Raw genomic sequence first — 24,464 nt, forward strand, 5'->3', positions numbered from 1 at the left:
TTCAAGCTGGCGAGCCACACAGTTTCCTTTTGATTTCTTTGTTGTTCATTTGTTGGAATTTGAGATTGGAAGCAGATACAGTGGATGCAAACCCAAGCGAGCCAAAATGTTTTCAGTCTGCCTGTGCAGCCCTGCCTGAAAGCTCAAGTCATTGAATTTTCTACAGCAGTGATATTAAGCTAATTCTTCCAACTCTTCTGGAATGTATGTTTCCATTAGGATGGATGTATTCACATAAACTAGTTATTTTAATATTCTTCTGAAACGAAATGCAATTACTCACTCAAATTAGCCTTTCAAAATATTGACTAAAGGGGTTATGACATTCTGATCCTTCACAAGAGTATGGTCAAAAACTCGAAGTTTGTCAAGATTCAAGATGTAAGCACATGAAATAGAGTATAAACATAGGTTATGTATACTCCATCTGCATCAATAATATTTTAAAAACTTAATCAGTATAATACTGCTTGACAGAATAGCACAAGATAAACTAATATTTTCAGTTCAATTGCACAAAGGCAGTTTAAAAATAGGATTTACCATTTGATCATGCATTATTTTCCTGATGAAAGAACATGTGGAAACTGTAAGAAATGATAATCCAACATAAAATATACAAATGTTACAAATTTTATCCAAATGCTCTAGACAAGCCAATATGGCAACCAGTATAAAATACTCTGCTGCTCACTAGCACACTTTCAGGATCAGATCTTAAATATTTTTTTTTAATGTTTAAAGATTTTTGATGTCTACAGACAAGTCCAGACAGCACTGAGGCACCAGTGCCTTCACATCTGAAGCTGTTGTTCAGCATCTGGCTCCCACCTGCCCACTTAGCATAATTATTAAGCATCGGAAATGTTTCCTCTTCTCGAGACTTCAAATCCTGGAAGGACAGTCCTTGTGCTCCTTTAAGAGGCTGCCGTGCTCATCATTGGTGTTGTATGACTTGGGGGTTTCTCACAAACTTTCTCCTCTGATCCCGTGTGTCTGCCCTACTTCCCACGTGGTGCAGGAGGGAGCAGTGGAGCCCCAAGACCAAAAAGCTGCGCACAGAGGGGTAGGAAGCACAGGGAAATTTTTTCCCCTTGTTAAATTTTTTACTAAGGAACAAAAAAACGACCCTCTTTTCATAGAATCATTAAGGTTGGAAAAGACCTGCAAGATCATCTGGTCCAACCACCCCCCTACCACCAATGTCACCCACTAAACTACGTCCCTAAGCACCAAGTCCAACCTTTCCTTGAACACCCCCAGGGAGTGACGCCACCACCTCCCTGGGCAACCTGTTCCAATGCCTAACCACTTTCTGAGAAGAAATTCCTCCCAATTTTCAACCAGAACCTTCCCCGGCACAACTTTTATAGGTAATAGGACCAGAACGCTTCAACTAGTGTCTGTCCCTCTTAAATCTATCTACTCCGCTTTTGTATCTAGATGAATTGCTGTGAATGAAGATGCTCAGACTTTCTTTCTGCTGGAATACGATACTAGGATCTCTGTCTTTCTAGCTTTAGAGAAGGGTATTTGTAGGTTTCTATCCTGAGTTTGTGTCAGGGACTGTCTGAGACAGTGAGGCTCGTCCATCTCCAGTTTTTTACTTGGAGCTTCCATTGCACTTTCACCAAGTGTGATGGCATTGCCATTTCTCAGCCTCACAGGAACTGAGGAGCACTCCTGGCTAAATGCAGGCTGCTGGAGGAAAAAGAACAGGTCCGTACCTATGACTATCCCTCTCTGAAGTGTTTTACTCACATCGCAGCCCTGCTCAGCACTGTATTTCTGAGCTGGATGTGAATGGTGAGCTACCAATGCTCTCTGCTGTGCAGCATGAAAGCTGTGCAGCCGTGGGTACACCTGCTGGCTGCTCGGGGATTAAAAAATATCTGACTGTCTGAAATAGGACCCAGGCTGTGAATATATGCGCAGTAAGCATATCGCAGAGAACAAAAGCTGCAGGTAAATTATCTTTTTGTGTGTGTTTGTTCAGTGTAGATCAACTGGGAATACATAGGTGCTTGATTATGGAGGTATTACTCTTAGTTTGGTTGTTTTAACTTGAGGTGATTTAGAGATGTTGTTTTGTAATACAAAAATGTGCAATCCTCAAAAAAGATTGAAAGGAAACTTTCCTAAGAATGTTATACTTTGATTTCCGGTTTAGATTAATGCATCAGACAAGTGGTAAATATCAACAGTATTTTCAGAGCAAAAATGGTTTAAATGAAGGGCAGAAACAAAGAAAATACATGTCGGGTACATTAGGATATGAGTGAGTTAAGAGTCTTTGATAGCGGTTACTCTGCTAGTCCAAATAATGACTAATTACCATGGCAATCCTTATGTTCTGTGCCATACGGACCCCACCATTCCTACTTAAAAACACTAATGGCAAATATACATTGCAAACAGATGCCATGTGCACATATCATTTGAAAAGGCTTTTAGGAAAACAAGATTGCTGGTCCTGGTATAGAAGCAGAGCAGTTGCGTTGCAGGATGGCAGAGCACCAGTGATTCCTGTCCCACCAGAGGGTACCCATATGTGCCACCACTGCGAGGAGATCGGGGATGGAGAGAGAAAGAAAAGCTTGGCTCAGGCTTGGACACAAATCACGCTCTCCAGGTACAGGTCTTTTGTGACAGTATCACACCTTGGTCTTCAGATATGATGACTGAACAGGCCGAGCTGCTCCTAATTAGCTTCTAGCTGGTGGTCTTCCTTAGCTGCTGTGCATTAAGCTTGGAAACCCGGCCTCCTAGATAATTTGGGGGTCCCCATCTGAAGGACTGGCTGGAGGAAGGAATTTTCAGGCCTTCCCACCCCCAGAAAGGAATTTCCCTCTGTCTGTTTTGAGCTAACCTCTGCTCTTCAGAGCCTCCCTGACACTGGCTAGACCCTGGCCATCCTCGCCAGCACCATTCACCTTATGGCAGCTCTAAAATCAAAAATGAACACGACACATTTGTAATCTAGGGGCCGATGCAGCTGCTGTAGGAATGGGGGAGAAAGGAGAGGACCAGGTAGGGCCTGTGGGAGCCCTGAGGAGCCGGGCTGCAGCCCCCCAGTAATCCCACACCTGTGTCACCTCCATGGAGGCTCGGTGTAAAACCTTGACCTCACTAACGAGTTGGTTCATAAGGGAAAAATAGGCCTATCCAAAGCAGATATCTTCTGAATTACAAAGGGTCAGTAATTTGAAAATGTGTAGTTAAATTCTGGCAAAATGAGGCGCCCATACTTGCCAGAACCCCATGCTGTAAAATAAGAAAAAAAAAAAAGTTTGGCTTGCAACCGATTGCTGTGGATCTTCCCACTCTATTCTGGGTTAACCATCACCAAACCTTGAATAAAATGAAAACTGATCTCTGTTTAGACGTGATTGCAAAGATCAGGGGGGTTTGTGCCACGGAGCCTGGGTGGATGCTCAGCCTGCTGATAAATTGCCAGTACGTGCAGCCTGTCCCAGCGCCCAGCTTAGCCTGGCAGCAGGAGCTTGTGCCAGGAATGGGAGAGGCTGAGGGCTCAGCTGCGTGTCCCTTGACTTTGTCTCCGCTCTCAACCCAACACAGCATAGACAAACCTGTCAGAGTAGAACTGATATGTTCAAACACTGATCTGCAAGTGGCTTTGCACATGAAGAAAGTTTCTCTCCGGTATTTTTTGCCATTTTCACATTTTTTTGTGATGTCAGAGGAATTAAGGAATTCTCTTTTGCAGCCATCCACTTATATGGAAATTCCTTACTAAAAGTAACTTCGTGACTCACAAAGATTGGTGAAAATTTTGTCTAATATGGACATTCACATTTATGTTTGATGTCATCAGCCTCCTAATGGGCTGGTACAACCACTGCAGCGTTAAGGGAGGGAAAGTATAACCAGTGATGCCATGGCAATTCCAGAAGCATCATGAGAAACTTATTAATGAGACATAAACTTAACAACTTCAACAGAGTAAACATATTGAGGAAAATGTATTTTTTTTTTTCTCTTAATGTTTTACGTTTTCAATGCATCGGCCTTTAAAAGAGAAAGGCACGCTGTGAATTATTCAAAGTGGCATCTTTAGGACATCCAAGTGTTTTAAAATCTAATCTCAGATTTCCTGCAGCTCCCTCCCCTCCTGTCTTGCATGTTAGTCCTACATTTTTATTGCTTTCTAGCACTGTGCTACCAGGCCCTTCAGAATGATGCTTACACTACACATTCCTCCAGACAGTCTTTCACACTTCATAAGGCTCCGAACTATCATTAATTAGGAGACATTTCCTTCTGAAAGTCCCCTATATCTCTCTGATGGTGCATGAAGAGATATATATATCTGCTCCTCACCAAATTAATAGTTTCTCCCTGTTGGTCATTATCATTGTGGGACAGTGAAATCTGTCCCAGTGTCACCGAACATGGTGAAATAGAGAAAGCTCACAGAAAACGTTTATGCATCCAAAGAAAAGAGGTGTTTTGCTTATGTGTGAGTTTACCTGTGAGTGGTGTCTGTGCTCAGTCAAGTCCTACCCATACAAGCTGCATTAATCTCTCCAGTTATTTTTTTCAGCAAATCCTATTATTTATGTTTCAAGGTACATCTTTTATAAGAGATACACAGTAAACACGATGTTATGATTTTCAGTGCATTTTAGATGTTTAATCCACGTTTCTACTTTTTTTTTCTGTTTTAACTTCTGGTTGAAAATACGACTGGATAATTTACACTTTTTAATGCTTCTCTGTACAGGGGAAAAGTACCTGGGCTCACCACTTTAAGCACAGGCTAAAGCCCAATGTAAAAACCTCAGCCTTCTTTCCGTAAACCTTGAACACATTTATCTATGTTATGTGTATTCGGACCCTTAGGAATCTTTTCTATCTCTCCCTCAGGACATTATGGGACATTTTCCATGTATATCTTAGTGGGATTGCTCAGCACCGTATCCATTCCATCTACCTCCAACTTCACCTGAAGGGCAAAATCCTTAAGATCTTGACACAATACTGATAAATACGTGGAATTATTAAAGTTGCCATCTCAGCAGAATAGGATTGCTGCTGCCTTTGTTCTCAGGGGAATACATATTTCACCCAGTAGCAAGACACCCAACTGCTGCTACAATCAAAACTCTCTGAAATGCCTTTAAGCTAATCATCTTTGAACATAAGCCTTTGTTGTTAAATCAGGGACCTTCTAGATGCAAGGCACAGAAACCTTTTTTGTTTTTTTCTCCACCTTGCACAAAACAGCTTTAAGCCTGTCACCGCTGACAGTAAGGTTCAGTGATCTGTCAACATTCACCCCTGATAAAGACAGTGAGAGAAATCCGTGGCTCTGGAGAGTTCAGTAGAGACCAAACAGTATGTTTGCAAAAGAGCATTTTTATATGTTTTCTTGTGACAGCACTAGTTTAACAGAAAATAGTTGGAGTGTGCCAGAAAAGGGTAAAAAAGAAAGGGGAAAAAATGAAAAAAAGACAGTAGTAGTAAGTTAGGCTAGCATGACATGATGGATCTGGGCTATGACAAACAGAATTGGAAAAAAACTTCCCTGGGGACCAACTATACCAGGTTTGCTGAATTGTATTTCTTGGTTTCTTACTGTGCAACAGTGCTTTTTAGTGTTAGATTGACTAGGCTTCAGAATATTTTTAAAATTGTACAAATCAAAATCCATGTAGCTTAAAAATGAAAGATGTAAAAGGTTTAGGAGTTTGATGTATTGAAAGGCATTCTGTATTCCCTCATGTGAGTATTAAATGTACACTTTGTCTGTTTGATGAATTTTAAATCTTTGTGGATTGCAACATGCACCACAGCAGTTTAGGGGATATAAACCTTGGCTGAAGAAAAGGATAAAGGATGTGCAGTGGTCAGGCTATTCTTCACTTATTTTCTGATTTGCCTAGGTGCTACAGTACATACCTAATCTAATTTATAGAGAGGTAAGTAAGAGTAGTTAGGGAAAAATCTTGAAAAATTCCTTTTGGATCCAATTCACCCAGATGCCATTAACTGCAGGGAGATTTTAATCTTGTTTTAATTTCAGTGAAATATGAAAAATCAAGGAAATCTTTACACAGAAAGTAAAGGCATAAGAAATCAATATTTTGGAATAAAAAATGTTTTTATTAAAACCTACTGTCATGTCAAACAAGTATCTCACTTGGTGGCAAGCAATATGAAGACAGACTTCAGGACCTTGAAAAATAGCATTAGATGGCATTCATCCACAAGTGTCAGAGTGCTGACATAGCAGGCCAGCAAGGCAAGGTGTGCTTTACTGAGCCCTGTTATTATTCTGCGTTTAATTCTTCCAGTGATCAAAATCTCTCCCTTCACTGCAATATCATTTCCTACAACACCTTTATAAAATGCTCATGAGCTCTAAGTTGTGAATAGATATAAAATTATATATAAAATCTAAACAAAATGTACTATCTGTGCTTTAATGGGAGTGTTTTTGAATGTGTTTTTCACATTTATGCCAAGTGCGGCCAAGAAGTCATTGGCCTGAGGGGTGGAGAGCTGCATTGGTAGGAAAGAAAGGTTCAGGGTAAAGGAGGGAGGAGCAGCCCAAGCTTTCCTGAAACTATGGTTCTGTTCAAATCAAACCAAATTTGTTTCAATTTCCTCGCTCTTCTTGAGGTTCTCTTTCCTCTCTGTGTTTGTACTGAAGTGTTTACCATAAGGTCTGAGTTTTTGAATTTCTAATACAAAATTTTAAATTCTTTGAGGATATTGAAACACAGAGACTCATGATTGAGCTCTCCGACAAAAAATCTCATAATCCCATGGAAATCTAATGGTAGGTGCTAATCTGAGCTGGACAGACATCAAGTGATGATGAAAGTATGTAAGATTTATTTTTCAGGTTTCACTATGAACATTAACTAATTAATCTTCGCAGCAATTTCCTGGTGTAGAAAAGCTTCTCTTTATTTGTTTACAGTTGCAGAAAACAAAGATTAAAAAAAAAAAAAAAGGAATTGTGGTATCAGAGTTACCACTCCTAGATCTGAGGACACGCATCCTGACAAGGTACTGGGTGTTGTGGTTGCAGCTCAAGTAGCCCAAATCAGAGGCTGCTTTAGTTCAATGTCTAGTAAGGTAAAGAAACATAGATCAGCAATAATTTTTAAAGGGCTTTTAATAAAAAAAACCTTCCCCTTTTCATGACCTTCCAGCTTATATCATTAAAGGTCACCTGTGAGTCTATAAGTAAATTCTGGACTCTTTGAGGGGGATCGTGGTGCCGTTGCCAATTGCTGTGACTCGCATTATCAGTCGTGGCACTGCCAATCACTGTGCTGATGCCTGTCAGGTTTCTGCTGCTGCCAAGCAGGATGTAAAATTGACAGGGAATGTTGTAGCACCCGTCAAGTGCTGTGAGATACCTCTGCCTTTGGGAGAGCAGGCACCTGGGCTTACAGACAGGAGCAGGGCTCGGGAACGCTTTGTTGCTGCCTCACATTTGTTGAAACTTATTAATTTTAGAAATGAAGCACACAGCTCGCCCATGGTTATATTCTGGTTGTGAAATTGATATTTCCACAGATTGAGCTAACAGTATCCAATATTATTTTCAATACAACGTTTACGCAGAGATGTGAAATAAAATCAGGGTAGGATGAAATTTTTGACAGTGGAAACAATGCTCATTAATTCTGTAGTCTAAAGTTTTGAGGGTTGATCTGTATCTTTTTATAATATGTACCGTGGTCAGTTCCAAAAATCTGTCTGCATGTTTCTTTTCTATTTGACATGGTTTCTCAAATTTCGGGAAGTTCTCTTCCACCTATTGCTCTATTCTTAGGTCTTTCTGCACAAAGAAAAGACAAGTTTTGTATTTTTACATCCATCTATACAGTGGCTCATTAATCATCCATAAAGTGTAGGGTTTTGCAAACATAATACGCACAAAAACCACAGCCAGTTGGACTTCTAGATTCGTAACAGGGCAATGACATGCCAAAAATACTTTGCTGTTACAACCTGGCACTACGTTTTCTGTAGAGCAGAGAATACTCATGAATACATTCAAGAGAAGTCAATAGCTTGTACAGCTATAGAGAATTATTTAATTAAATCTGGAAGCTTTCGAGGAAGCCATAAAAATGAGGTTAATATGTCAGACTAATAAATTCTATATAATTAAGCTCCCCAAATATAGAAATTTCAGAATATGATGCTAAACATATCACAGTAGGGACATCAATTTATTTAATCTTAACATTGTTGCATTGTCTTCATGAACTTCCACTGGTGTCACAATAAGATTATTATGACAGCACCATTAAGCCCCATTCAAATGAATGGGGAATTAGTGTCATCACGGAAACAGCTGCAGCTAAGAGCTGCTGTCTATGATCAGTAGTTATTTTCAAAAATTCAGAAATTTTGCTATTACAATAATCGTATTTTCTCTTTAGATATGTATATGGTGCAATGAAGAAACCTGAGTTTTCAAGGCACACTGGAATCAAACAGTAAATGTGTTGCCAGATACATTTTTCCACAAAATCTTCATCATTCCACCTCCATTTGCAGTAATTTTCCTGATGTGTATAAAACCCAGATATTGCTAGATTTTAAGGACATTTGATAACTTTCATGAAACCTCTGTTGTTGAGAATCTCTATGTAGTCTGTTGGCCACCTTCCTCTTTCCTAACAAATATATATTAAAAGACTTTTTGTCAATCACAGCAGCCATGGTGAGGGTGGGATGGAGACAATGCCAATGACAAGTGCAGTGAATTTAGTGACCTAGAGAACAGAGTCCTCTGAGCTCGTTCTTCGATACCCATCCACGTTTACTTACCTGTACAACATCTGCCTGTGAGCCTTTCTGCGTAGGCCTGGACAGCCTTGAGCTTGCAGTTCCTCTAAAAGCACTCGTCTCCTAGCAGTACGTATCACACCTTTTCTTAAATACTAATGGATTTATAATGACTTTAGGATTCGTAACCCTTTAAACATTTTTTTTTCCTCATATATTAAACATTGAGATCTCTTCAGAATTGTAAAGAAATGTATTTAGATTTATAGTTAATGTATTTCACGTATTGTTATTTAACAGCAAATGAAAATATGGTACTGACAATATCACAAAGAAAGTGGAGAGTTCATTATGCAAAGATGCATGTCTACAGTGTATCTGTCCATATCTAAAAGATAATTCTCCATGCTTTCTAGGGCAGATCTAGATTAATATGTATGTTTCAGGACAAAAGTAAAAAAAAAAAAAAAAGGCACTAGATATATTTAATATTTTAAGCTCTAGGCTGGATTGTTACAGGGTGGTTGCGTTGAAATCCATGTTGTTTTACAATTAGTATTATAAATAAAGATTTGAGCAAGATCACAACCTTATGGATTTTTAGTGGCATTTAGTAAGAATGGTTGTTTTTCTTCCTAATAAAGATTTCAACTTTTAAACAAAATAGTTGGAGCTACTCGCTACCTGGCTAATGGTTTCCATTCTGCCCTCAGGGATGCTAACGTTATGATAGCTCAATAAAGTGCCAATACATGGTTTTCTGGCAAGACCTCCTCCTTGTCCAAGTGGCATGCCCTGTCACTCGTCACCTGCAGATTTCCTTTCTCACACGCTCCAACCTGCTACAGTATTTCCATGCCCTGTGCTTCAGATAGCTCGGAGTGCTGAAACCTGGGAGGTCATTTCTTTCATTCCTGCTGCTTCCTTGGGGCATTTTAATGGCCACTGGGCTCTTAGGAGAGAGGCAGTAACGTGAGACACACAGTCCTGTCCCTGGGCCTTGGGGAACAACGGCTCTTCTGTGCAAAGGGAGCATAAGCACCTGTTGTAAACAAATTAAATACTGTTTTTAAAAATACAAATATTATTATCTGCCAAAATTATGCCAATCAAAGGGAGCCAGTTGGTGGCAGAAAGTACAATACAAGATATGTTCTAAATAGGTATACTGTACATCTCGCGAGTATGTGATCTTTGATGAAAAGGCAGCTTGTTCGGGATACCTAGATTGAATTTCTCCTAGGGCAGCTGCTTTGGAGGGTATAAGATATTTCTCGCAACCACCTGTTTCCTTTTATTGTCTCAGCATTTGAGTTGGTTGGGCCAGCCCATGTGAGGAGATAAGGCCGAGTTGCTGTATTTTGTTTATAAGGGCATACTTGTTCATGCTTTTAAATATTAGTTGGGCTTCAGCAGGGTAACCCCATGCGGATTGGATGAAGCAGCTGCTTTTATTATGAACTTGAGCTACTTGTGGTTTTGTGTCTTGGCACACTGCTATGTCATTTTTACTTGCCTTGCCATAAGAAAAGAGTTAAACTAACTTTATCTTTCCAAACAGCTGCAGATCCGGAGAGGGAAAAAAAAAAAAAAAAAAAAAGTCCATACTTCACAATAGAGAAGTATTCATCCATGGCCTTTGACCAGGACCGTGTTTTGTCATTGCTCATGTCTTCTGTGGTCCTCTACAGCGAAACAATCTGAGAATAAAACTGTTCTGATTTGGTATACTCTTCTACTCAGACTGTCTTGGTGAATCCTCACTGAAGGTGCAGGATAAGAGCAAGGCTCAGTGTGGAGGGGGGGTTTTGCCTCGGAGTGTCAGCGGTTGTGGTTGTGCTTATTGAACCTCAGAGGAAGCACTCCTGAAAGTGGTGACCAAGGAGTTCAAAATGCCACACAAATACCTGGGCAGCTGCAAATAGAAATGCTGTTATTTTTTATAAGTTAAAATGAGCTTGGAAAGGTCAGATTTGACTAATACCCCGTGATTATGAGACAGAGAAGTTAAACCCTATTTCCTTCTTTGTAAAGAAAAACACTGGTGAAGTGTTCGAAGGCAAGAGAATTGCTGAGATTAAAATAGTATTCAGACTCCAGTGAAAACAGTCATGCCACGTACACCACAAATTCAGTCTACAAAAGGAGGATTAACTATTTGTTTAAGTATCACTTCCACCACTTTACCAAAAAGTAAAATAAAATAGTGTCATTTAGGCACTTACAATAGAAAGTAGGAACATGGCTATATTTATTTTTGTAGCAATACCTAATCTCTGCCCATTGACATTGGTGATGACTTCTGGCTGAATTCATGTTTATTATAGTCTTAAAAAAACAACACCAAAATAAACAACAAAAAAGCATATTATTTTTCTCATACCACTTTTAATGTTTTAAAAATCCCAAAGCACTTCACTCTGCTGCTTATGATTCTTGGTAAAATCATGCAAACATAGCCAGTTTGATGCTATTTTTTTGTTTACAGTATTGCTGTGTTGTTTTGGTTAACAGAATGAAAAACAGCACAGTTAGACTACAAGTAAAAATGTTTTATTCTTAGTTTGTTTCATCAATAAAAGCTGACATTTTTGCAAGAAAGATGTTATACTATTGGAATTAACTCTTAGTCAATTGTAAATAATTGTATTATATTGGTATGTTATCATGAAGATTAGAAATCATTTCCTACAGAATCATGTTCTTGCTTTCTCAGCACTGTTTCAATTGAAAGGAATTTGAATGAAGTGCATCTCATTACTTACATAAAGTAGATGGAGCTTGAATAATTTTTATATTTATTTTCCATAGATAGCTATTACATTTCTTATCCTATCCATCCAAATTTTATAAAATAAATTGTTTTAATCCATTTTTTGGAGAGAAGCAATGAATTTGTTTTTGCAGAAGTAATACATCTGAATATATTGTAATATGCATAAAAATCTGTTAACACAGTTATTTATACAAAAAGTGTAGCTGCCTTACCTTTGATTTAATTTACATACTTTATTTGCCTTCTGACAAGTTCTTCCCTTGCCTTTTTTTATTTATGTGCCAAAAATATGTCTTTTCAGATAAGTCAACTAAAACTTTAATGTATTGTATATTTTAAAACTACATAAAATGTTTTATGCATTCGCTAGTTTTTTTCCCACAAGCATTTGTTAAAGGTGATGCTATATCAAGATTAGACATGTTTTACCACTGATAACAGCATAATGACATTGTATTTCTTAAATATTATGAGCAAATAGATGTGTTCTATTTTAAAGCCTAAGCTGACATTTAGGTTGAATTATCAAGCATTAAAAAGAAAAGAAAAGAAAAAGAATCTTTATTACTCGAAGGTTAAAACTTTGGCGGCCTCCTTTTCTTAAATATAAGAATTCAGGCGCACACCCTGAGAAAGAATGTGATGCATTTTCTTTAAGTATGTGAAAGATGTGAGCAACATAATTATTTTTCCATTCAAATGTGGAAAACAATAAAAGTTTCCCATATGTAGTTCATAGGCTGTAACTCACATCACTCAGCACTAAAGCAATAAGCAATAGAGTGTTGATACAAAGAGCTCCAACTCTGGAAATATCAGCTTAACCCTTGCTGGTCTTTTTCTGCACTTTGCTACTGTAAACATGGTTTGAATTTACATAAGCCACCATTCATATTCTTGTGAGTTCATAATATAAATAATGCAGAAAATCTCATTCACTTCCCTAAATTATGCTAGTCATTACAGATGATTCATGTGAGTATTAATCTCTTGGATGTGGCAGAAAACTAGGGAGGAGAAACTACCTATCATATCATTTGCAGTTAAGAACCTGCTGCGTATCTCTAAGCTTTACTTGAAATGCTTGTAGTAATTGGGTGTGCATCTTTTCACTCACCCAAAATCCAAGTGGCAATATGGACTTCTCTGCGATTTCCTCATGCTAGAAGATACAATTCAGGGAAATACGCTAAAGTATCAACATGCCTGGGGCCAGGACGCTGTCCTGCTGTGTAGCAGTTAGCAAGCAGGCTTCAGGGAATGCGTGCACCATGGGAAACATCTACAAATCTATTTGTTGTACCAGCATTGTGCGATGGAGGAAGAAACTGGGCAAGCAAATGCTTAAGTATTCATCTCCAAAGAACATTTTAGGGTAAATTCCATTTACATCTCTGAAGGCCAGGCCTGAAACTGCAGGTTGTATGCTATGGAGACTCAAATGCTCTGAGAATTACCTGTATTTCTGGCCAAAAATGCAGAAAGAGATGGGTCATTAATAGGTTTCTGTACATTTCCATCACTTTGGCTTTCTTGTTCACCATGCATGATATTCCTCTGAGTTTCTGCTTTTTTTCCACCTTCAGGAAAAATGGGATAAGGGAATTACTGGATTTAATCTGGATACAGATTTTGGATTTAAATGGTTGGACTTTGTATAAGTATGGGTTGGAGCCCCAGTGTTGCTGTCCATACCTGTGAATACACTTGGGTAGGTGTGCTTCTCTGGGACGTGGCAAGTGGGGACTGGTACAAGAGTTTAGCTGTTGAAACCACCAATACAGTTTGTCATTTGGTGATGCTGCAAGTTCATTGCAGGCTTAGTATTTGTGCATGCACCTAGTGCTCTGTCTTTCTTGAGTGGAAGCAGTCTTGGCAGGGAGCAGGCGCTGCTGCACGATGGCAGGGCTCCAGAGGGCGCAGGGCAGAGGGTGCGAGAAGCAGCAAGGCACAGCAGGGAGCAAACACATAGTTGGGCATTTCTCTGCAAAGCCCAGAAAAGTGGAGAAACGCTCACGCTAGAAAATATATTGCAGTCATTAGTCACAGATATTAGGAGTTGGACATTTATACCTGATGTTCATTAATAGTTGATGGATATATATAATACATTGCTGGATAATTATATTTAAAATGCATTAAAATGTGCCCTTTTTTTTTTTTTTGACAGTGGTGACAAAAAAACATTGTTTTTGCTCTTAGCAAATGTAAACTATACACTCTTTAAAATCGTTCTTTAATCCCACTTCTGCAACGGTTTTGCAGTGCTGACCATCCTGCCATATACAAGACTATCCATTAGCTCAGGAGTACGCCGGCTTCTAATTAGAAAGAATATGAAATTGGGTTTATTATAAAAAAAAAAATACAAAACATGTCATTCATACAGCTATAAATACTGTTTTGAAGAATCAGGTGCGCAAGATAGGTAGATTGTGGTTCTTTTTGCAATTGCTTACAGAAAAAGGTCATAACATTATAACAAAAGACCTTCAGGAAAGGCACGTTCATAGAGCTGTTATTGTACAGACAGGACAGAGATTTTCAGGTAGATACCAGTACTAGGTTTAAACATTTGCATCTCAAGTATCTTGAGTATTTGAATACTTTAAGTCTCAAATGTAAAAGCAAAATAAATATATTGATTGTAGTTCTTATTTAAGCCCATTCCTAATATTTTATTGTATTTTCTTGTGACACTGTGTTCAGCTTTGGTTTTGAAACCCTAAAGTTTATTTGCAAGAGCTCTTAGCTTAATTTTGTGGATTATATGGCATTCTTCACTATGAAGTTTTAAAAGATACAAAAGAAAAAACCTTGCTCAAATGTAGAAGTTATTTTTGCAGTAACGTATGTCATGATTTTTAAACATTCAGGCCTTTAAACTTTTTTTTTATAGTGTATGTTCTTGCCAATCCCAGCACAGTTCTACAAAGTAAAATATTTGGCAGTGAATTCATATTAACAGATGGAACAAGAAATTAACACGTTTTTGCTTCGCTAATTCACAGTTCTTTTAATACGCTAATTCTAAATCACCTGTTCTGACTTTGACAGGCTACAGACACCTGTTTGGGGTAATATTCCACAGCTAATTATTACATGAGAAACTCAGTTTCCAACAAAAGGGTTTCTGTGTGAAATTGTCATAGTTAACAAATTAGTAATACCAACTTTATACAAAAATAGCTTGCAGTTTTAATTTACATGTACTTAACCTTGCCTGAAGAGCTAGAAGCAGTGGCATTAGATATGAGCAGCCTCTCCCCCAGCACACCGGCGAGCTGATGCCTCTGTCCATTGCCCACTGGAGTTGTCCAGGTCCTGGTTGAGTCCTGGTCCCCGTAGCCGAGCCAGTGCTTGCTCTGTGGTACCAGACTGAGTAGCACGGTGCTGCTCACCAAAACCTAGGAGAAGAGTGCAAGAAGTTTCTTCTAAAAAGGAAGCGTAGAGTCATTTTCAGCTTGCTAGGGTTGGTGCAATTCAGTCAGAGTAAGAAAAAAAAAGTCTTCTTCTGAAATGATAGCCCTGCTGCCACATAAAGACATTACGGTGCTGTTTCATTTTGTGTTTTTGTTGTTTACTTCCATACATCAGCTACAGCGCTTTAGCGCTGAGCTTCATTGTAGAATGTAATGTTTAAATATTGCCCCAAAAGCTGGCAGTGGATAATTTAATCCTATATCATTGAATGTGTGAACTTTTTTTTTTTAATGTGTCTGTGCCTGTAAGAAAAAAAAAATACGTTTTGTGGTTGCCTTTTTAGAAGTTTATTACACTTCTGTCATAATGAGTCATCATGTTCATGTGGGAAAGGGAGGAAGGGAGTAGAAGTGAAGCTATTCCACCTCAGTGCTCTTCTCTGCTCTTTAACTCTTGACATAAAGGAGTTGATGAAGCTCTTCTCCTCTGTCCAAGCTCTGTACCTACATACAGGCCAAGGAGCGTCTACAGTAGTAACAACTTCACAAGAATGGTGAAAGGACCGAATCTGGCATGGGAGTGAGGGGATGAGCAAGGGTACTCCATTCAATGGGACAAGGGAAAATGTTCAATATGTGAGAGAAAGGCTAGAGACAGGCTGGACAAAAGTGTGTCTTACCTCAAGCTACAACAGCTAACAAAGCAGCACTGGTACTACTGTAAACTCTTTATTTTCTGTCTTTCTCAACAACCTTAAGTCTTAAAATATAAAAATAGTCTTATTTTTGCTCATCTTGGCTTCATACCTTTCTAAAGTCATCTTCAGTTGTTTTAGCAGGAGCTCGTTGTTGGTAATGATGTTTTATTGCTTAACTGTAAGATACAAATGACTCAGTGAATCCCTTTCCTTTGTTCTCTCTACTTTTGAGTCTTCCTTTCTTTTCTTCTGTCTTACATCTGCTCCTCCTTCCCTTTTTATCATGTTGTACGCTCTTGTAAAGTTGTGAAAAAAAGAACACAACCTTAAAAAAATAATACCACTATGATAAGCCTAATTAATATAATACAGCTCATGGGGAAAATATGAAAATGGCAGATAGATCATCATTAGTCTTTTTTGCTTGGATGTGCTTCCTTCTGGGATTTGAGGCAACACCGAGTTTCTGGTGAACAAGGTGGTCTGAAGTATATGGGCTTGGCACTGCCACTGCTGAACACCTGGAGATCCTGGAGTGACAGTGTGTTTTGTTGCACCCCAAGCTGACACGAGTCTTCCTGAATTTTCCTCTTACCTGAGGATAAGTAGAATCTATCCCCAGATTTTTCAAGCTTGTGTCCACACTTGCTTGATAGATTTCACCAGAAATATTTGTGTGTCTCATGGTTGATAAGCCAGGGAACATGAAGTGATTCTAGATAAAGATTGTACAGATTTACCCAGTTATTCCAGTGAGATTATGCAACAATATGTAATAAAGGGAATGCAAGAGGTCCATGATGGCTCCATCTGCTGAGCCAAATGAGGTTCATTTACTCTTACTGCACTAGTTTCTGTTCTTCAGCAAATTGATTAAAATGAAGCTGCCTACTACCTGGTACCTGGTGTGATCACAGATTCTGTGAGCATGTAACTACTCTAATTGGAGATACTAATTTTATATTTAAATAGTTTCACAGCCATAACCCTCAGTACAAATGACTTATACTATCTAAAATCCCCTTAGTGATAGCTATAAACATGTACTGAGTTTTATAGTTGTTTCTACTAATCTTCCACAGTTTGTCAGATAGAGGAGGTAGAATGTTGATCGTGCAATTTCCTTCCTGCTTTCTGTACAACAAAAAGTATTCTAAATACTGCATCGTTCTGTAAATCAATATACCCCACTAATTTTTAAGGGAAGGATACAATAGTGCTTACTACCACCAGTACTACACTTAGGGTCTGGAGAAGATGGGTAGAGTTAGGGCTGGCACGTGCACTGGGGGAGCTTTTTGTTCTTTGACTGTATTTGCATGAATAGTAATATATTGCTAATGTCTGTGTCCTTAAATGACTCTTACTTAGTGTGTGACAGTAGTTTTCAGTTGTAGTTGCTGCATGCTGCTTTGTAAGACTTTGTTATTGCTTTAATCAGTTTCATTACACCTCGGTGTCTAGATCCTCTCCTTGTCAAAATATCATAGTAAGGCATTAACCATGGGAAGATGATATGAATCTTAAGGCAGTGGGATCTGGCATTGATGCCGAGGCATTTCTGCTCTTCCACGATGTAGTCGCATGTTCCTGTCTTTTTCTTTTTTTTTTTTTTTAATTTAATTTTATTTTTTTATGCCTGACCTAAGCAGAACTCCGTCTAGTTATAGCCTTGTAAGAGAATTTGTCTCTTTAGTTAACAATGGATTTCGTAACAATCGCAATGAGCACATTTTGTCTCTTTCTGCTTATCTGACCCTGGAAACTGACAGGACACGAACTGGGGAAAAATAAGTAGCAATGAACAGGATCACATGAGAAATGCCTTTGCCCACTGTGGCTGGGAAAGAGCTACCAAGTTGGTTGTTACACACAGTGATTGATCCCCTCTCCTTCGACGGTTACGTGATAGATAAGGGAAATAGTCAAGTCTGGAAGAAGCTATTTTGTGCTCATATTAACTGGAGGATTTTCAGCAGATGTCTTAATAGTTGGAAATCAGCAATAGTATGTGGATTTATTTGTGTGCCATCTGAACCATTTGACTTGCCAGATGCATGTTGTTTAATAGCCTTTTGTACATCATTTTCAGAAGATAGTTGTAGTAAGATTTTCTTTTATTGTGTGAAATAACCCATTTTGTGGGTAGCATTTCCTATTGTTAGAATGTGTGTTGAAGAGACTAATCGGGTGTACTCATTGCATAGAAAAGAGAATATGCAAAATGCTAGCCTGTGTGTTGAGAGGCACAATTGAAACTTGTGATGAAGTCATCCTTTATATATTTTTCGAACAACACACATTTTTCTCCTTTTTAGATGTCTTTTGGTTGGCAGTGATCTTTTCTTTAGGTACTTAAAAGCCACTTTGCTGCTTCACTGTTTAGATAGTTTCAGTCATTACTATCTTATTGTCAACATTATCATACACTAATATGTTTTAAATTATTTGCAGATATTTCAGTCCTCTACCGTAATATAAAAATAGCTTCAGCTTTCTGTTGTTTTTATATTAAAGTATATCTAAAAAGATAAATGAAATCTTACACTGACTCATATCATACTCTACCTGCCAATCCCTATATGATTGAGTGAATGTGAAATACATGTACACATTGATTAATAACTAAGAACAAGATTATTTTATTGATTTTTATTTTGATTCTCCCTCAGTACTTCAATGATGTTCATAAATACCTCTGGTCATTTGGTTATGTAAGTGTTTAAAATATAATTTCACTGTATTTGCTGTTCAACATTAATGGTGATTCATTCAAAAATATTCATTGATTTCAGTGGCAATTCCTATCATGTTGTATTAGATTCTGGGAATGAGTATAGCAGACATACGGAATGACAAGGAAGAGAGCTTGAAAGTTGTCAAATTAGAGTTTCATAAAATTTAATTTGTTGATCAATTCACATCAAATACAACTTTGTGACTATTTTTATGCACAAAGGTATTAATCGGAGTCCATGGAAAAGAGCGGCCAAATAAAGGTCAACATCCAGGTTTTTGGAAAAACTGCTATAGATGTAGATGTAAAAAAAAAAAAAAATCTTTGAGGGAAACTGTTATCAAATTGAAGGGCCCTCATTCCTCCGGTCATTGGAGAAAGCTGCCGTCTACCAACGACAAAGGTCCCAATTGAATCTAGATACGGGAATGTGTAGGACGTACATTCAGCAACTCCAGCCACCAGATGGTAGACTCTGCTTACTGGTTAAGTCAGCTCTAGTGTCTGGTCACCAGTTGGCAGAAACAGCAGTAGACAAATTACATCACCTTAGAATCACAAAGCACAGCATCTCTGCTGTATTTTGATGCAAGTATACTCCTTCTTTGAAATTTCTGTTAAAACACAAAAAAACACCAAATCCTTGTCAATATTACGCAGCATCTATAAATATTCTCAGATGTAGACTGAGAAGGAAAGTATATTTTTATTAGGCTGTTTATTATGTGAGTGGAATTAGCAAGAGACAGTTGGTGTAGAAAATTAATGAACTAGAGTTTCATGGCTGGAATTTACTCCAACCTGCCTTATGTTACCAGTAAAATTTGTTTGGGGAACCTCAACATACTCTTTAGGAGACATTTGTCCATTTTGCCAAATGATCACACAACTAATGGCATCCTCTGCTATATTTTTAATTTTTCTTTCATTGTGTAGAAACAAAATATAGTGATAGAACACAAATGTTTGCATTTATACAGAACGGTTTTGTCAAAGCCTGTGAATCATTTGCATGTGTGGGAGATATATATATATATATATATATATATATACGGTTTAGAGTCATACCAAATATTTGAAAAGAGACAGCAAGGACTAATTGGACAAAATCTCAATGATTTTGTGCCTAGTAAGGTATGAACTGTAAGAGACAGCTGAAAGCATTGGATGTTTCAAAGAGAATGAAAACATCTGTCAGAAATACTTTCCACAGATTATGCTCAGTCCAGCTATTAATTAAATGATTTTGCATTACTACGTCTAACCGAGGAGATCCTTCATTACTGGGAGCAAACCAGAGGTATGTATTTGACCTTCCACATCCAAGAAGATGGTTGTATACCATTTCCTAACAGTGTAAGAAAGAAATGGAAAGGTCATCCCGTATACATGGAGGTATTTACTCCATCTGAAAAGCAAAGTTTTAATGTTGCAGCTGCTGTGGATTTTACTTTATGTTCTGTGAAGTAGCAAACTTTTGTGTTTGATCTTCAGACTTGTACTGTCATCTCCAATGCCATGAGAACTGGAGTTGTGAGAAGGCAATTTCCTTCCGAGCCACCTGACAGAAGCGTAGCTGTGAACCACTGCAGTCCTGCTTGACATTGCCAGTGGGTTTTAGGCTTAGTGTCTGACACACCAATTGCCAAAAGCCTGGTCCAAGTCCCATTTAAATGAATGGGGATTTTCTATTGGTTTTGGTAGGCTTTACTTCTGGCCTCATTTTCTGCAGTGCCACTAGCCTCAGTGCCATCCTCTCTTGTAATGCATTGCAACGAGACTGTCCTCTGGGCTCCTGGTAGACCCTTGTAGGGGGAAGATGGAGAACGGATTGATGGTACAAAACCAGGGACAATTTTTTGTTCTTTTTTTTTTTTTTGGTAATAATAATAGATGGACCACCTCTAATTTCCCACTGTCATCTGCATCTAGTTGTAAATGAAGGTTTGTCACAGCATTGATACCCATTTGCCCATTGACATTACTTTGTGCTTTATGAAGCAATATGCTCCTCTGTGCCCTCATTTCTCCCTTGCTCTGAGGCAGATGATGTGATGAACAGCACTTTTCATAGTGAAGTACATAACAAAGGCATTCCAGTTTTCTAGGAGAGAGGATATAAATACTCCTTAATTGTTGTAATTGACTGAGAATATTTGCATTTAACAGGTTTAGTGGAAGGCAAGCATCCTTATATATCTTTACAGTTACAATTTAGTTCTGAACTTTCAGAATCCCATTGTACCTCATGCAGTCCTATGCCGTTCTGTCTTACAGTTCATTGAACAAATGACTTCTGTCCTAGGGCCAAAATCTGAAAGTACCAACCACAGATCTCTGGAGTAGTACCCTGACTCAGAGGAATAATATACAAAGATTCACCTAATCTTCTTTGGCGTGAAAAATTCAGCTGGACATCTAGTAGGAAAAAGCCTGTTATGACCTCTGGTACTTTCTTCTCAAGTCAGACTGCTGCATAAAAGTCCATTTTGCAATAAGTTGCTTTTTCTGTTTCTTATTCTGACTGTTCCAGGAAGCATTATCCAGAGCTGTACAAAATCGAATGACTGATTTGTTCAAAGCTAATTGAAAATTCTCAGACCTATTAAAAAATCTGTTCTGGATTTAGTTAAGCTTTTTGTTGAATCCATATTTTTCAGCTCTAAGCCTGTGAATCAGAATGTCTGAAACTTGAGTTGTAATCAACAGTTGGGTATGGAGTGTGCAGGGGGATGTCATATCTCCATGATGCTGTAGACTATGCAGCTGAGCTGTTGTGTATGAAAGCAAACTGAGAGTTACTTGGTCACTGCAGATTACTTTTTCCTGGGACTAATCAGGGAACAACATAACAACATGGAGAAAATAAACTAGTTTTAAATAGTTCTGGAGTGGCTCTGGAGGCAGGAGCAATTCCATGCTGCCACAGCTTATTTTTCTCAAGTAGCCAAGCTTGCTTAGATATTTCCATATATATATGTATATAGATACACAGAGATGCATACAACTGTATATATGTATATAGACACACGTAGATGTGTATAACTGGAGTCACAACAGTGATGGTATGCTTGGGCACAATAACAGAAGTCCCTCTTTCAGAGACTATGGAGAAACCAAAATCTTAGCCTAAGATTCAATAAGATTCTACTCTTCCTATAGCGATCTCTTTTCATGAGTCTTTTCACCTAACGGCAAGCTCTGCTGCTTCATACCAGAAAACTTTAATGTTCTTGAAAGCACAGCAGCCAGATATTTGGTAGTTGATTTGTAGAATACGTGCAATACCCTGGAAGATTGTTATAATAATTTCTTTGCCAAGTGATACACCTATAATAAATGATTCATTAAAGTAATTTGATGCTAGCTGAAACACTTGTTTTTCAAAACACAACAGCACCAAAAATGAGGGTGAATGGATGACATATCAAGCTGAGAAAACATGGCAAACAAACATAAATAATGATTGGTTTATCTGGGATATTTTTTCCCAGTTTCTTTTGTATTTCCCACTAAGATAAATTTGTAAATGAGCATGACTGTTTCAATTCTCCTTTTAGAGTGTATACCAATATATTGTATAAACATGAGTTTTTTAAACCATTTAGTGCTCCACCAAAGTAGCAGGGCATTAGGTTCTCATTCATTCATCTGAAAACAATTAGGAGAAAATGCCACTTATCTTAAATAGTATTTGTCAGATTTTCTTCATCAAACTTGGTAAATACATATCTTCTGACACTTTGATGTGTAATCATCAGCCTAGGGTAAACCTAAGTGACTGGGCTTTGGCCCGTGAATAGCTTTTGTTGCTGCATGACATTAAAATGTTGTGTTTTTTTTTTCTTTTTTTTTAAAGATATAATGAATATTCAAAATTAGAGTTATTCTCCGTTGTACTCGCAGTAGGTCAGGTGTCATAAGATCAAGAGAATACTTAGTATGCAATCTAGAGGCTGTATAAATGGTTCTGAATTGAATTGTTCACATGGTGTATGCTCTGGAACGTCTGGCAAAAAAAAAAAGTGTAAATTAGGCACTATCAGTTTTCATTTGAATGGACAACTGGTTGAAATGGAGATTCTTTAGGATTCTTTGGATTGATAGGTAGAGGAAGGCATTCACCCTTTTATTCACTGAAAACCTTTTGAACATGTATCCCCCAGAATTAGAGCCATTCCATCCCAATTCTTCATTCTGCACAGTCCAGTCATTGATAAAACACTGAGCGCTACCACCTGAGGACTTGCAGTCTGTCACTTAGGTGATGATGCTCCATGGGAGATGATTAGGAATGCTATTTTTTAAATAATTCTTTCACTTTCAAAGTTTAGGGTAATTTTCTAGCATCTTCTCTGTAGTGGTTTCATCCTTAAAAGAAATCTAGAAGAGTTTGCAGTTAATGCCCTACAGTGATTTCTGTATCTCAAAAGGATTGTATGTAGTCATAGATTCCTGACAGAATCATTTGCATAGACCGTGGAAATTTGGATTTGAATTATGATTTACCTTGTTCAGCTACTTTTAGTCTTCAAACAAATACTGTAATATCCTAAGTTACAAGCAAAACCGTAATTTGAAACTAAGTGGACAGATGGACATAAATTACTCGATTCAGTTTCTTTTTCTGTAGGGAACAGAAATATTTATGAAAGTAACAGGAATGGAGGGGGAGTAGAGGGAACAAAAGGCTTGTAGCTATAGCTGGCTCAGCTACAGTATTTTTGTTGTTTTTTGAGGGGGGCAGTGGGGTTGTTTGTTTTAATAATTGTTTGCCAAGTAGTAATGGAGTTAGTCACACATCGGCTGTTCTAAATTTCCTTTTCCCTCAGTTGTCTGCTGGAAGGGCTGGTAGGGAGATTTCGATCTGCAGCTAAGTTTGAGGCGTCTTTCTGGCCACACAGAGGAGCAGCACTGCGGTGTTCCACTTTTCTGAGTCTGTGCAACAGCTGATGTCCTGCAGGTCGGTGTGGGTCACGCTGCCCTAAGCAAGTCTGGCAGCTCCAGGGAGCTCCAGGTGTGCCACGTGTGTGCAGGAATAGTGCGCATGTGCAATAGATTTTGTGCTGCTGGGGGATGCAAAAAGGGGTTGTTGCGTGCTCAGAATAACCAGTCTACATAGCCATGCTACACTCAAAACTTTGTTGTGACTCTGGGATCCCCAAATTGCCTGCAGAAAAAGAGCTTCTGGGAGTCACCAACCAACCAGCAATTCTTGCTGATGGCATGTAAACTGCGAGCTAAAGGTTGAAATAAAGCATCTGTTGATTTCCACTCCTTCCCCAAGCTCTCTCAAGCCATCTGAACCCTGTACTTGAGGATCTTTTGGGCAGCTCTTGTTCTTTAGGTGTGGCATTGCAACACTCTCCTCAAGGGCAGCCCTCATTCTGGTGGCTCTTGCCTAGTGTCTGTAGGGAGCACGGTTATAAGCAGCAGGGCACAGGCTCAAATGTTGTGTTGAGGATGATCACACAGAGAAACAGAATAGTGAAGGTTTACTACTCAAGTTTTAGATTATTTTACTATATATATATAATATATATATATATTATATATACCATGTCTCCACATGGAACAAACAGTTCCTCTGAGAAAAGGTAAGCATCGTGGAGCATAGTAATGAAGAGAAGTAAAGTTTCAAAGGCGTGATCCCACTTTCCTGACTCATTTGAAATAGGCAGAGAAGTCAACAGCATCTTGTTTTATTAAAGACTGTAATAATAATGAGAGCTCCAGAATTTCTAAAAAACGAAGAAAGTTAATGTAGTATCTGGAGTCTGACCTCAGGTCTAAATTGTGATTCTAATGTTAATCATAATGAGACATAGCTTCACACCCCATAAATCCAGCCAGGCTGTTTCTACAATCCAATGCAATATTTAAATAAAGAGCAGTTTCACAAAGACATGCATCACTATAGATTCCCTTTTTGCACTTTTTCAAATTATGTTGCTGCTTTATACAATCCACCTTTCATAAGCTGTCTGCCAGAAAGCTCTAAAAATAATAGCACAGACGCTTGCAACAACAAATTGGCTACCTCACTTTCAGTG

General features: G+C 38.3%; 1 protein-coding gene and 1 long non-coding RNA gene across 6 annotated transcripts in view; one reads left to right on the top strand and one right to left on the bottom strand.

The window, feature by feature from the left end:
* ARHGAP15 (Rho GTPase activating protein 15) overlaps positions 1-24,464 on the top strand; it is a 331,850-nt gene that overhangs the window by 85,209 nt on the left and 222,177 nt on the right. The gene's annotated exons all lie outside the window — the stretch shown is intronic.
* LOC308198123 lies at positions 11,147-23,236 on the bottom strand. The gene is made up of 2 exons (XR_013953643.1): positions 13,250-23,236; positions 11,147-13,134 (listed from the first exon to the last, which is right to left on the bottom strand). It is a non-coding gene; the product is annotated as an uncharacterized lncRNA (long non-coding RNA).

The sequence above is a fragment of the Anser brachyrhynchus genome (genome assembly GCF_964034855.1).
Source record: "Anser brachyrhynchus genome assembly, chromosome: 7".
Classification (NCBI taxonomy): domain Eukaryota; kingdom Metazoa; phylum Chordata; class Aves; order Anseriformes; family Anatidae; genus Anser; species Anser brachyrhynchus.